Source organism: Amblyomma mixtum, chromosome 1 (genome assembly GCF_055824585.1).
Source record: "Amblyomma mixtum isolate Tamu chromosome 1, ASM5582458v1, whole genome shotgun sequence".
Classification (NCBI taxonomy): Eukaryota; Metazoa; Arthropoda; class Arachnida; order Ixodida; family Ixodidae; genus Amblyomma; species Amblyomma mixtum.
In genome coordinates, this window is record NC_143012.1 from 289,219,661 (window position 1) to 289,234,391 (window position 14,731).

The window sequence follows — 14,731 nt, forward strand, 5'->3', positions numbered from 1 at the left end:
ATTCTAATCTAACCAAAGGAAAGTGTAGGGAACGCGGAAGTCTCTCGCTCGTTACTTTCGGGGGCAGATATTGAGGAAACAACTAATTTACATGCGCGACTAGTAAATACGGTGGAAAATTAAAAGTGCGCTTATCTGTTGGAAAAGTAAGCGTGTGCAAGATTGCGGACCGCGTATGCCAGAAAAAAAAAATCAGTTTTCATGTAGGCAACCCAAAGACCCTGAAACTTGCTGGTGCAGTGTGATGTTCGCTCTTCATTGTACAGGGCGCGCTGTTCAGTTTGCGTCTACACGTCTAGCTACTTCTCGAATACATTTGACATTTCAACAACATGTGTGGTCCACAAACTTTAGCTTGCGCTCTCGTCCGCCGATGATCTCAAGAAAAATCAATGGCAATTTTATTTTATTCTGGGGAAAAGATGTAAGTTGTATTGCTCACCTAAGCACACAGTTTGAATAAATTCTTAATTCTTTTCGGATCGCACTGGACGAAAAAGCCCGTATACCGCCACGGTGACTGTTATTTACTGTGGATTTACATGAGCGGTAATGTATAAATGTGATTGATGTGATCTTGCCATGACACATATTTTGCCACTGCAATATTCGATCGGCCAGCAGTCGTGCGGGACGCCTTTTCTGATACACGATAGTCGGAGTTATAAGCCTGCGTACTAAACGCCTTTCCAGCCCTCTCAGATAATGCTCGCATTTTTCAAGTTTATTTCCTTGCTTAAGTACGATAACTGATGCATTTTTGTACCATAACGACGCTCCGTATGACCTCTCTTCAGGTTGCAAATACAGCGACTGCTGATCTTACCGTCAGAATGTTTTAGGTGATCACTATATCAATATGTCTGTTTGCACCCGCTTCAGGGAAGAACATTATTATATTGTAGCACTGTGACTGCCAGCCTTCCAAGCGAATTGCAATGTAATTTATCGGAAGGCATAACTGCAGAAATATATTGTGAGGGCCACGCGAAGATGACTAACGACGTGGAGGGCCTCGATACATACATAATAGCCGGGCCACCAACCGGTATCCATATTTAGCGCGAGGTAAAACCATAATCTTACTTACATGCTCGCGGACTTGTGTGCTGAATATCGATTACTCTGTTTATTTTCTTATTTCGTGGGGTGACCGTCATGTTCGATCGAAAGCATATACGAATGTTTGAACTGTACTGCACAAACGAAGGGACTCGAGCGCAGGCGTAGACCTTACGTTCGTCGAAGTGTCGATCGCTGGAAACTAGCTCAGGCAGGCGAGCTACCTTTCTGTCGAGCATCCTATTTCGAGCGTCCCAGCTCCATAAGAACAGCCGCAGGGGTGCCGAGGTCTGTGTACATGTGTTCCAGTGACTTTAAGTACATGCAGGTGCTTAGGTTAAACACCGCCCATTCTTTTACCACGGTGCACCGACAAACATTGCGCGTTTCTTCCCTGCTCCTGCCGTTACCAGATGCTTCATAAGGACATCGACGATGGGTGAAACATTAAACACACGCACAAGGACGGCAAACAGAATTTGCCATAACACGTGCTTTCAGAGGATAATAAGCCTGTACCGAAACTATAGTCCACTAACTTACCCCTGCACAACATTGAGAAATAAGGTAACGCCGCCGATGCATGCATGGGCGCGGCGCGTCCGAGATTTGCACGAGCATCGCGAGAAAGACAACGACAGTCCCGCCTACGCGTTCTTTTCCGTATCTATCTGGCGGAAAATCAAATGCGGAGGCGCCGATCTCCCTGCAGCCCTCCAACGCGCTCTTTCCTTTCTCGAAAACGAGAACAAACACCCTGCCACCTCTTTACACGGGTCGCCATCGATTTTGCTCCGATGGACAAGCATCAAAAGCTGCCAGCGTTGCTTTACCTCCCATCCATGTATCTCGGGAGCCTTTCATCCTGTCCTACCGAACTTTTCCTTCGCATTCATTTGTATTCGTTCTATCGTCGTCAGCCCGCAAACTTTTCGCTGTTACGTGCCAGCCGAAGGCGGAAAAGTGCACAGAAAGCGAAGATTGGTGAATAGACAAGGGACGAACGAAAAGCGGAGAGGGAAGGGGGGAGGGGGGGGGGGGGGGGGGGCACAATGGCAGTCTGGTCTGTCTTGACGGATCTCGAAGTCTTTGCGCGGCTCTCTCTAGCCGTGTTTAGGCAGAGTCCTCTTTCTCTCGCTTTCTTTCACGCTCGTTGGCCTTTCCGCGTCATTCGTTTTGCTCGGAAATGAGAGCGCCAGGAAAAAGAGAGAAAGCGAGGGAATCAGAGGGAGAATCCGGCCAAAAAGGGGGCAATCCCCAGCCTTTGCAGAGGTGCCGGAACCTACGGGGAAATTGAGAGAGGTGCAGAGGCAAACCTGAGCGGCAGAGAAGAAGGAGCAGCACCACAGCCCACGCTACTCGCTCGAAAAAGAAAAAAAAAATAACAATAAAGACGCGAAGAGGGCAAAGCGGGCTCGCGTCTCAGGAATACTGATCACGCGCGCCGGGTCTGGAGCGCAAGCCTACAAATCCTCGCGAGACGAAAAGCTACTTGGAGCCGGCGCGCCGCCGCCCGGGCTCCGGCAGCCTCCCCCCCTTTTCCTTCTCCCTCTTCGAAGGATGCTCCCTCTCCTCCTCCTCCCCTCCACGGCTACGTGGCTCAGCCGACCGGAGCGAGGCTATTGTGTTCCGGCGTGGGGTCCGGACGCGCCTTGATTCGCTAAAACCCGGCGCCGTTTATCTGGCGAATCGCGACTGCCAACGGCCGCATTCAAACCAATTCGCGGTCATAATCTCGCAGTCCGCCCGGGCAGCTGCCGAGGGAAAACGGACGAGCGGAGTTTGCCAAGTCCTTTTTTCCGAGGAAGAAGCGCCTGTTTGTTGACAAAGAAGGGCTTTCCGCCTAAGTGGTTTCCCCCTCTGCACTTTCTGCGGACTCGTATGCGTACGTACACGCGCCCGCTTTGATTTCGCCATCTACGTATGCGAGGATACGCGGAGGAGTGACGATGGTGATCAGCGTTCAAAAGCCTGGTGTCTATATACACTTCAGTTGATATCTCACTGTTAAAAGCTAGTTTTTCTGAGAACAAATGCCGGAAGAAACAATGGGGCTGTAGATTCGAAGGAGAGACTTCCTTAAAGACAACGGTTTTATGTCACCTTGAATTTTTCGTCGCTTGGACGAACAGTCCTAAGCTTAAACTCAGAATAATCTTGAAATTGTCAAAATTGTTGAAATGTTGAAAACATAGTACTGCTTTTCCTCGTCATTATATAATATTTATTTCTTTTTTCTCTGAATGTATACCTGATTGCATTCAACTCCTGTACATCAACCGACTCCTGTAAATATTCCAGTTAGGAACTGATAGCATCTTAAAATAAATAAATAGAGAAATAAATAGAGCATGCACCCAAGCTTTTTAGTCCAGTTTAGACGCACAACCACCTTCTTTCGTGCTTTCCCATTTACCCTGCCGAAGAAGAGAATGGAAAATTGACACATCTCTCTAGGTCTTACCCCAAGATCAGTATAGGGAGCGCAGAACTAGCTGTTTTGACAAGAATTTATATTTTAAATCTCTAAACAAAATCAATAAAACGGAGAGTTGAGCTAGTTGGTACATGTTTCTTGGAAAAAACAGCGCTTAACGAAAGGACAACGAAATGGTCCAGGACACCGGAAACAGGACAACGGTCCTGTTGTACTCTTTTTCGTTGTCCTTTCGTTAAGCGCTGTTTTTTCCAAGAAACAAAATCAAGCGAGAGCCGATGGTTGCGCCGTGCTGTGTTAAAACTTCTCGACTCTCCGAGTAGTTGATCCAGTTGGGCTACGCCACCTGGAAATGATACACTGCACTTAATACTTTATAAATAAGACTGGGTGCAATACGCAGCGTTATTTTTGATCAAAAAAACTTCCCACACCTAAATTATTTTCCCTTGCGAACCGTCACCGTTTCTTACACGGCCCAACCCTACTTTCTTATCATTTGTTCAAATGCTTTCACAAGGCAGACTGCTGCTACCCTACCATTGGCGCTGCCGTCGTCAGCGCTGCTGCCGATAAAAGCGATTGCCAGTATCTGTATTATTACTAGTATTTTTAGCAGTATTAGCAGTATTTTTGAAGCCACGTTAGTGCTCTCAACTATAATTTTAATAAAACCTCTGTTTATCGGTGGATGTCACTCTCATTATTGCCACTCCATGCAGCCTAGGAGTCACGATAGTCGTCCTGTCCTTGGTGTTAGCGTTTGCAGACGCTGCATACCACGAGAAAGCGATATTCCCTTGTAGAAAAATTATGTTTTAAATTGTTCAGCCTTGTCTCTAAGCGCCACAAGCGGGTATTAGTTTACTAGGTCAAGAAGCTTTGGGCTGACGTAATGAAACTGTAGTCAATGACAGTCAGTAGGCATTACATTTAGCTTATTCTGACACACTATAGCATTGACTGTTTTTGTTTTCTGACAGATTATGCGTTGTCGGTTCAGAATTACACAAAGAAGCTACGCTAAAAGTTATGACGTAACCGTCTAAACGTGCTCCGTTACGAGGCTGCGACGAGAAGTCAGTATGTAACCGCATTATACACATAATACATAGGCTGCCGAAACGAAGCTTTCAAAATAGCTTCATCGACGTTGCAGGAACTACGCAATGTTAATTGCCGCGCAGAGCAGCAGTCTGGCTTCATTTTATTGAGACTGCATAGACTAAAACATTACGAGAGTAAACAGTCAAAAGAGAGAAAAATGAAGGATATAAAAATACGGAGCGTTTCCACACGGAAAAGTTGGTTCCGGCCGATCAACTCACGTTTACGGTGATCGACGCGAGAAAGGCGCGTCACAGCCAATTATCCGGGCATGGCTCCAGGGGCGGAGAGCCCGGAAAGAGCACTGCGATGCCGTAGCTTGTTGGCCTCGGAGGACTTTTCAGCATTGGCTTCAAAACCAAGTTGGCGGTCTATAGAACGTCACCTGCAAAAGCGTAAAAGAAAAGAAAAAGGGGCGTGAGCGAGCCGGAACTAATGGGGAAAAGTCTTACTCTCTCTGTTTGCGAACTAGAACTATCAGAGATCAAATTTCGCTTCACCGCGTAATCCCGCGGGTCATTCCTAAACGTTTTTCTCACATCGAGCTCCTTCGCCTCACCCGAGCAAATGTCAGCGCTTTTGCTGTCTGTATCTAGATTGTTTTATTTAATGGTCTCGCTGGCGTAACTTGTAATGTTTAAAGGGTCCCTCGCTGGCACGAACCGAACAGACACGGCAACCGTATTGAAAAATGATGTATGATGCAATAACCTCACACGGTTTCTCATACAAATGTCATACAATTATAAAAAATGAGATATAAATTATTCATTCTTACAAAAGTACACGTTTGTCATGAAAACGTCATTTGCGTTATAAAATTGTATGACATCTATATGACAAAGCCTGCGTGAGGTTATTGCATCAAACAGCTTTTTTTCAGTATTGAAGTCATCATAAGTGCAACCAACATGCTGGTAATTTGTAGAATGCTAAGATTATCCTCAACTGAAGAGCATACGAGCAAAAGAAAGGAAGGAAGAGAGAAAGAAAGAGAGAAAGGAAAAGAAAGAAAGAAAGAAAGAAAGAAAGAAAGAATGAAAGAAAGAAAGAAAGAAAGAAAGAATGAAAGAAAGAAAGAAAGAAAGAAAGAAAGAAAGAAAGAAAGAAAGAAAGAAAGAAAGAAAGAAAGAAAGAAAGAAAGAAAGAAAGAAGAAAAGAAAGAAAGAAAGAAAGAAAGAAAGAAAGAAAGAAAGAAGAGAAGAGAAGAGAAGAAGAAGAAGAAGAAGAGAAGAGAAGAGAAGAGAAGAGAAGAGAAGAGAAGAGAAGAGTGCAGTCGTCTCAGAACGTAATCAACCTCATTTCGACGTAAAAACGACATCGCTTAAAGTACGCACATCGGTGTTACGGAACATTTGGAGGGCGACAGAGTGGTTGTGGTAATAACTTTATTAGGTGAGGATGGGATAAGGGTGAGGGGTGTTGAAGAGGATGGCGACGGGCGGCGACAGTGTGAAATACTTCAGTACCGCCTGGCCGTGTAGGCCGCAGACCAGAGCAGGTGTGCTTTAAAACTTACCAGCGGAAACCGCATGTGCGGCAACGTTAATCAGTTGCTAGTTAAAGTTTGAGCTAATCGAGTGAACCGCGAACGGAGGTGAGTCGTTGATCACACCGGGTTGCATCACGCTTTGATGAACAGTTTCGCCCCGTGCGTTCTAGCGGCACTCCGTCAAAGGCAGAGGCGCAGCAGCGGCACACGGAAAGGCGCCAACCTCGGCTGAGCGATGGCGCAGCACGAGCTGTCCTAGAGAATCCCACAGCGCGTAGGGCTCCCTAGACGGCGCGGCCGTCGTGTTTCTTTATACGCGCGCGCCGTGAACGATTTGACACCGGAGACGAAAATTGGCCGTGATCCGATTCGGCTCTCCCGCGCGCGCGCGAAGAAGAGACGTCCCGTTGCCGCGACGGCTCCATCACTGCGATGCATCGCGGAAAAGTAAGAACACGAAACCGCTTCTTGTTTTCGTCGGCGGCCAGCTGAGATCGGGAAAAAAACAAACAGCGAACGCACCGAGCACCGCCAGGACCGAAATCGTCGGGCTATCCGGTGCCTCTCCGGGGAAATACGATGCATCCGATGCGTTCGCGTGCCGTAATTATGAGCGATGCGCGTCATCGAGACGTCCCAGTCGGCGGCGACCGCAGCGCCACCGGCGTCAGCTCGGTGCGTGATTAGCCGAAGCCTGCTGGCCCGAAAGAATGAAACCCTCTCGCGCTCTGCGCTCTACAGCTCTCTTATGCTTTCCCCGAATAGAAAAGCGAAAGGAAACGCGGCCATATAGGACCATGTTCCATTTCGTGCGTGCAAGCCTATAGCCGACGGAGAAATTTTTCTTTCGTGACTGTGAATCTCGAAGCCGGGTATTCCGGCCCAGAAGCCGGTTGGGGCGATCGGCTACTGAGCCGAAGAACCAAGGTTCGAACCCGACTTCGATGGCAGCGTTTCGATGGAGGCGAAACGCAAAAAGGCGCCCGTGTGCTATGTGATGTCAGGGCACGTTAAAGATCACCAGGTGGTCGAAATTCCGGAGCCCTCCACTGCGACACCTCTTTCTCTCTTCTTTCACCCCCACCTTCCTTCCATCCCTTACGGCGTGATTCCGGTGTCCACCGAGATATGTGAGACAATTACTGCGCCATTTCCTTTCTTCGAAAAGGAATTATCAGTGCAATTTTTTTTTTTTTTACCGTGAATCTACATGTTCTTACTGTAGGACGACTGTATAACGGAAATAAAAAGGCCGTCGAGCTATATACATTTTATTATTTACCAAACTAAAACCGCGAAAAAAAGAAAAACTAGAGGCGGTAACTTGAACAGGCGGTGTCGATATAAACTCCGTCGGAGTTAAGGGAAAGGAATGAAAAAAAAAAATTATGCATTGCAAGACAGGTTAAGAAAGTATGAAATTACAAAACGAGTATTCCTCCCACGGGCTCGATCTCGTATCGGCATCTGTGGTTGGTTCCAAGTTAGTTTTGGGGCTGGACCTCGGCGCCTATCATCCCACTCTGCTCCAGCTGTGGTTATCGGCTCAATTGTGGAAACATCTGTTTGTACAAGCCCGAATTCTATGCATACACACCGCGCCTCGCGGCATTGCCTGTTAGCGGGTTGCCTGTTCGCAGGTTGCCTGTTCGCGGGTTGCCTGTTCTCACAAACTGGGGATAATTGAAAGCATCACCTAGCCTCCGCCTATGTTCTCCGACGAGATCAATCAGTTCAGGAAAGGGATTGATTGAAAACATATTTATTTGCTGGACATTCCTAGAACATGTGGGTGGGCCGCCTAGTCCGGTAGTCCACTGGTTATTGCTGCTGCGCTGGCCCTCCCCACCAGCCAGTGCTGAGGGTCAGGATCATCGCTGAGCAGAATAGCCTCCCACTGCTCCTCCGAGGGGTTGGGAATGGGGTCAACTAAGGGATTAAATTGACATGCCCACATCATGTGGTAGAGGTTAGCTACCTCTCCACAGTGCGGGCACTGCGGAGAGTATAGTGTAGGGTACCACTGGTGTAACTTAGCTGGCGTTGGGTATGTGTTATGCGCGATACTACAGGCGCACGGCCTTGAGCGTGTTTCGTGCCCAGCGATGCCTGTTTGCAGAGAGAGGGAGTAGATCATCTCTTTTTTTTTTTGTTAGCGCAATAATAACCACTGAACAAGTTGGTGGTTCGTCGGATTAACGCATACTTAAACAAACGTTTCCTTTCACTTATAATCTGGGACAGCGTTTCTGCAGCTACTCTCATATATTTTAGCGTGTTTCCTGATTCATGTGCACCCTGTCATTTCTTTAACAGTATGAAGTGAGTGTCGATCAAACTGCCACAAAGCACTCTGCTGCAATGCGGAGTTATGAAACAGACGGTAAATGGCAAGCACTTTGTGCACATGAGCACTTTGTGCGCGTTCATATGAACTTCAAAAGAAAATGAAGATACAGAGAGGAGCAGAGAAACACAGAGTATTAGAAGTATCTTCATTTTACAAGACACTGCTTAGTAACGAATGATCGAAAAAAAAAAACAAAATTGCTATCACTTTCAAATCCTTCAGCATAAAACACCGAATCGTATATGCTGTCAAATGTGTGTGATACTGTCATACAAAATAATACATCACTGAATTTCACTAACAAGGTGCCGCGGTGGATCAGTGGTTCTGGTCTGACCCAAAAGACGCGGGTTCGATCCCGGCCGCGGCGATCGAATTTTGATGGAAGAGTAATCCTAGAGGCTTGTGTACTGTGCGATGTCAGTGCACTTTAAACAACCTCAGGTGGCCGAAATTTCCGGAGCCTTTCACTACGGTTTCTCTCGTAGCCTGAGTCGCTTTGGGACGCTAAACCACATAAACCTAAACCTAATTTCACTAACAAGGTAAGGAACAAACAGACAATAATGTTCTTTTTTTTTTCTGAGCTTTCATAAAAGTTTTCAGGAGTCGATAAAAAAGACCGCAACGTAAAAGCGGAGACCCTGAAATTTAAAGACCATGCATTTCTAGAAACATCGGATAGCTGCCATCTTTATATTGATAGGCTTAAAGGCGTAGACTGATTCTTTTTCTACCCATTTCTGTTTTTGCGTCAAGATACTTTGACCTCTCTAATTCATTTATTTTTCCCATTGCGAGAACGTGCAATGATTTGTCGTTCCGGGCAGGGCGCAGCCTACTTTAATTTTTTTTTAAAATATCTGAGTATTAAATTCAAGTTAAATTCCACAAATATGAGCGCACAGTATTTAAATAGGGGCACATTACTGCAGCCATTTGTCTTGTGTGCTCGCGTTCCCATAAAGCGGCGCTTTTTTTTTTTTCCCCGCCAATTTGTTTCCCGCTGTCTTCTGTCTCTCATCTGCAGAACGGCACCAAAAGGTGTTAAAATTTTCGGGTTCTTTCTTTTTTTTTTTTGCTTGCCATTGTTACCGGCTGCATTATGTTAAACAGCAATCACAGAATTAGAAAAAGGGCGCAGCTTTCCTTTTTCAAGCGCTCAGTACGACACAAAGTTTTGCTGATTGAAGACCTCATTGAACGTGACGCGGAGGTTAAAACGGCACGTCGAAGGCTTCGCGCTAACAACTTGTCCTTTCCTGCCCTTCGCAACATGTCTGGCTCGAAGGAAGACACGTCGTAGAAGCGCTCATAAACGTTGTTCGCTCGAGTGCTCCTGTCATGTCACAGGCATGGCAGGTTGTAAACGCCGCGCTCAGTTTTCATTTGTGTTTTGTTCTTTACCGCGTCGCGTATAGTTGACGGAGGCTTCTGCACCGTTTTTCTATATATACAGCGCGGCAAAAAGTTCCTCGTTCCCATTTATTAACGCCCTACAAAAACAAGCAAGAGAGTCATTCCCTTCACACACACACACAGGCAAGCGTGGCCGCCCCTTGCTTTCGCTCGGCGAAGAAGAACAGCGCCGAGTGTGATGACAGCCTCAGATCCAAGATCGAACGCCCCGTTTCTCCGTATAATATACGAACCGCCTCCGTGCGCGCTCGCATTTTGGGGAGCGTCCCTTTTGCGCCAAAAACAAAAGGAAGCGGGAATCGAGCAAGACGGAGAGGTGTAATATCCGAGGAGGAAAAAGCGGCGAAGGTGTCAGCAAGAAGAGAGAAGCTAGTCCGCCGGCCTACAAGACGCATGGTGGTTGCTGATCTTGTTGCAGCAACACACCGGGCCCCCTTCTTTATTCCTTCTTTCAGTCCCTTTTTTTGTTTCCTTTTTTCCCTTCCTGTCGCCATGCAGCCTCGGGAGGATCAAGTACGGCGGCTCTACCGCCCGAGGCGTCGAGCACCGGAGAAGCAAAGGAAGAATGAATAAGAAAGGGAAGCAGCTCCCCATCTCCAGGGGAAGCAAAAAAGATAAAGGGAAAGAAAGCCGGAGGTGACACCGGGGCGCCAAAAAGGGACTCACACCCACCAACAAGAAAGCGGGGCGGCGCGCGTCCGGGAATTGCCCCGAAGCCAGGGGAAACTCACACCCGGCGCTGCCGTCGCGTCGACTTTGATCTGAAAAACAGTTCACACGGGAGGCAGCGGGGGCGGAGTGCGAGGCGACGCAAAACAAAGCCGGCGCAGTAGGCGGGAGAGCGGCCCGGCGTTAAACAAAAGAGAGAAGAAAAAAAACATTGGCCCGAGGCCGGGGTAGGGAGGAAGGGAGGGGGTAAACCTGGCGATCCGGGGGCAACCCCCATAGGTCGACGGCTTATTTTACCGCCTTATCGACTTTCTCGCGCTACCACGTGTTTACCTGGTCCCGTTTTTCCTTCCATCTTCGGTTTCTCTCTCCATCTCTTTTCGGAGAGAAAAAAAAACGCAGAAACAACGAAAAACGACCAACATAGCTCACTCGAGGATGGCTTCACCTTCTGCCCTCTCTTTTTTACACGGTTTCGTGCTGCCGATTTCTTTTTCTCTCGTTTTGAAAAACCACGCCGTATAAAGGGGGTTGGGGTGGGGGGGGGGGGGGGGGGGGGGGGGGCAGCAAGCGATATACAGTAGACAGCGTCGGCGAAAATAGTAGTAGAAGCAGTGTTTATTTATGGCTGAAAATTTTTCAATAGCTGGACCCAATTGCCGGAGTAAAAAGGGCCGCTTGCGCGCAAGGCTGCGAGTCAGGTTAAGAAGGGCCTAAAAGAGCTGAACTATGGAAGCTATAATATCGAAAATCCGAACGTCCGCACGCGGGAGCTGCCGGTGTTCTGAAGGCCGGATCAGCGTAAAAGACACGAAAGAAAGAACTGGGCGTACCTTCATTACGGCTGGACCGATGCTGAGACCATTTCGCCATTCTTGCCTTTTTTGTTTTTTGTTTTTTTTTTTGTTTACACGACTCGGTCGCACGACTCGGTGTTCAGTGCTGCTCACTCGGCTGATGAACCAATACCAAAGAAAATGTGCTTGTGTGCGTGTGTGTGTGAAGCAGAAATGCCGGAGGCTTGGTTTCTCTTCCAGGAAAGACAGCCTCCCGCTTCTCTTTTCATCCTATAACTTCTATAATGGGGCCCTTTAGTGACACCGTGGGCGGCCTTTTTCTTTACCTAATTCTGAAGGGGTTTATTTTACCCCGAGCGCGGTGCTTGTATTTCGGAAGGGGATAGTGATGCCATAAAAAGGCTGCAGGACCGGTGGCTCGCGCACCGCTCTCTGCTTCTCTAAGGTACGCTATAAGACATGTGATTCGAGCTAAGAAAATGGGCTGTCGATGGCTATAAATGGTATCTGGCGGTCTCAACATTTATTCTCAGCGCGACTCGCCGGCTCCTTTTCTCTTCAGTCCGAATACGCTTGAGAACGATAGAAACTTTTCAGCGCAGATTCCTGCAGGCATCAAGGGTCGTATTCGCTGAAATTTTCTTTGCGTGCGCATTAAACTGGCCCGCAAGAGGACGCCCCACGGGTGCCCACCAATCATGGCGGCCGTTGGGACCGTATAGCCCAATCATGACCGGTCGCGAAAAAGGCACTGTCCAGTCACGAACCACTCTGCACGCGCATTTCAAAAGTTTCTTGTGTCGACTGCTTGAAGCAACTGCTCATCACGATCGAAGGTTTACGATTTTTTTTTTTTCTGACAACTACCCGACAAGTGCATTCTCTTAGAGCGAATAAAAGGCCAAAGTCACAGGTTTTCTAGGCCATTTCTAGATGATCGCTTAGGAGGCGAACATTTCGACACAGCTAACCCCTTTCAGAGCCCTATCAGAAGGAGAATTGCCTATGTCATGGCGAATGAAATGCGAGTATAACTTTGTGGGCCAATAAACCGAAGCACTACGCCCTGCGCAAACAAGTAACGAAATAAGCGGTTAAACTGGTTGGCATATCAACCCTATTGAAAGTTTACATAAGGCGAGTCCCATAATTCCATATATTTCTATATCAATTATACGGTGTCAATATGAAGTGTATAGATTCGGTGTGGTGATATGGAAAGCGCGTATAAAAACCTACGCACTCTATACGATACGACGTCATGCACATTTCATAGAAGCTTTATAAAAATCTTATAGAAAGTTTATCGACCCCGTTCAGAGAACGTATGGATGTCAATATTTTTTCTATTTCATACGGACTAAATATTTCAATAATTCCATACGAGCGACTGATATGAAACTTTCAGCAGGGAACCTTTGTCTTCCTTCTGCAGTCTTATGAAGTCGCAACCAGTGTTGTCGCGTCCGCGCTCAGGAAGAAACGGCCTCGCGGAAAAATCAATGGCCGCGAATAATGTTGTGTAGACAGGCAGGGGCCCTGTGAGCAGCTCTTTTGATAGTTTTCACTTCTAACTGCCGTCCCCTTTAAGCGTTGCAACCAGCAGCCGCCGACGGCTCACTGGTCGGCACGGTGGCCAGCTCTAAATGAACACAGCTGCTGCGCGGGTCCGGCAGCAAGTGAAATTGCAATCATTACGAGAGCAAAAAAAAAATGAAACGTCATTATGCAGAGAAGAAACCCCCGGGGAATAATTATAAAAGACTGCTCAGTTCATTCGAACAACAAGAATAAAATTTGCTGTGGCCCTAAATGAGGAAACGCTTATATTTACGTAACAGTGTTTCCTGATATTTAGTGACTAGCGATTTACCCGAACAAGTTTAGCATAGTTGTCCTAGCGCGATTGATCAGTCAGTCGGGCTATTTACTAATGCAATAGCGTTTAAAACCTCCTGAGGTAAAAATATGTGTCGTCGGTGATAAAATTCATGCACTGCCTGGAGAGAAGTGACGTCACCAGACTGGAAGTGACGTCACTTCCGGCAAAAGCGTTGACAGCCTCTAATGCTATCGCATTGCTAACAGGCAATGCTAATTTTTCAATAGTGTATTTATTTATTTATTTATTCGCTATTAGCAAAACTGTGCTAGCAAAAAAGAAATTGTAAATTGTGGGATTTAAGGTCCCGATGTGACACATAAGCATTGACAGAAGCGGTTCTGAAGGTCTCCAAGATAATTTAGACCATTTGGGGTTTTAACGTCGCACAGCGCGCGGGTGTCTTTATATTTCGTCTCCATCCACAAAAAAAAAAAAAGAATCGTTAGTCCCTAATTGGCGGTGTCACGCCTCTTACGCCACTTGTGTGTTGCTTATGAGCTGGAAGCGCCACTTTTATATATATATATCGAATATTCGTGCAAAACGCTAACGTCTTCCTCACACGGTTCAGCTTCCAGTCTTTCCTTCTTGGGAGTTCGAGGCCGGAAAAAATAAACAAAAATAAAAGCACTAAGCCTTGGGAAGCAAGAGACCCTACTTGTGAAAAAATAAGAAAACTTGAATAATTCGGGCGCACGAAACACGCGCGATTGAAGGAAACACGTCGACTTTGATACATAATCGATACTACATGTGACAAGCGCAAGACGTCACGCGGGTCACTATAACTGCAGGCTGGTACTACGCCCAGAACCAGCACACGCATTTTCGAAAATAAAAAAACGCCACGTTCTGCATGAAAGGAAATTGTCCGGTCTCCCACCAACCGAAGTTCACATTGCCGATGTTTTATATTAATGCATGAAAGACTGCTGCTCCGTCGGCATTCGTATACTAGATCAGCGTGTCAAATAATCTATTTGGCGATATTTCGGGGCGCACAGCCTTCAGAGACTTCCAGACTGGCCAAAAATGCTGGCCGCGTATTTTCTGCCCTGCATGCTTTTTAACGAAACTGCAAGACCAATTGGTTTTGTTGATCGCTGTGTTCCCGTTAAAGCGGCTAACCATTGTCACTGATACCGAGAAATGATTTTAAGGCATCTACGGCTCAGCTTATTTTCACCGGTTTTTTTGTATTGATCTCACGAAGTGAAAATTTAGCCGACAGACTGTTTTTTTTTTTTTTTCCCCATGTTCCCTTGTTCTGCCGCACACACGTGTGCTCGTATCATTAACGCACGGATCCATACATCTGTACTAAACAGCTTCCTGGGCGTACTTTCTGCACATACGCTGTACATCAGCATATTTGTGTAGAACATATCCGCTTCGGCACATGGAAATAATCATAAATTATTAACCAAAACAGCGCGTCGCTCATATGACTTTAGTTCTTCCTGTTCCCACAAGAACTTTCTAGGCTACGAGGCACCGAATAGCGAAAACCGAA

At 46.8% G+C, this 14,731-nt stretch overlaps 1 protein-coding gene across 1 annotated transcript in view; it reads right to left on the reverse strand.

The window, feature by feature from the left end:
• Positions 1–14,731, reverse strand: part of LOC149371995 (uncharacterized) — a 173,097-nt gene that overhangs the window by 57,177 nt on the left and 101,189 nt on the right. Inside the window, exon 2 of the mRNA XM_089566348.1 lies at positions 4,828–4,991. The gene's annotated coding sequence lies outside the window, so the exon portion shown is untranslated. The remainder of the gene's footprint in view (positions 1–4,827; positions 4,992–14,731) is intronic.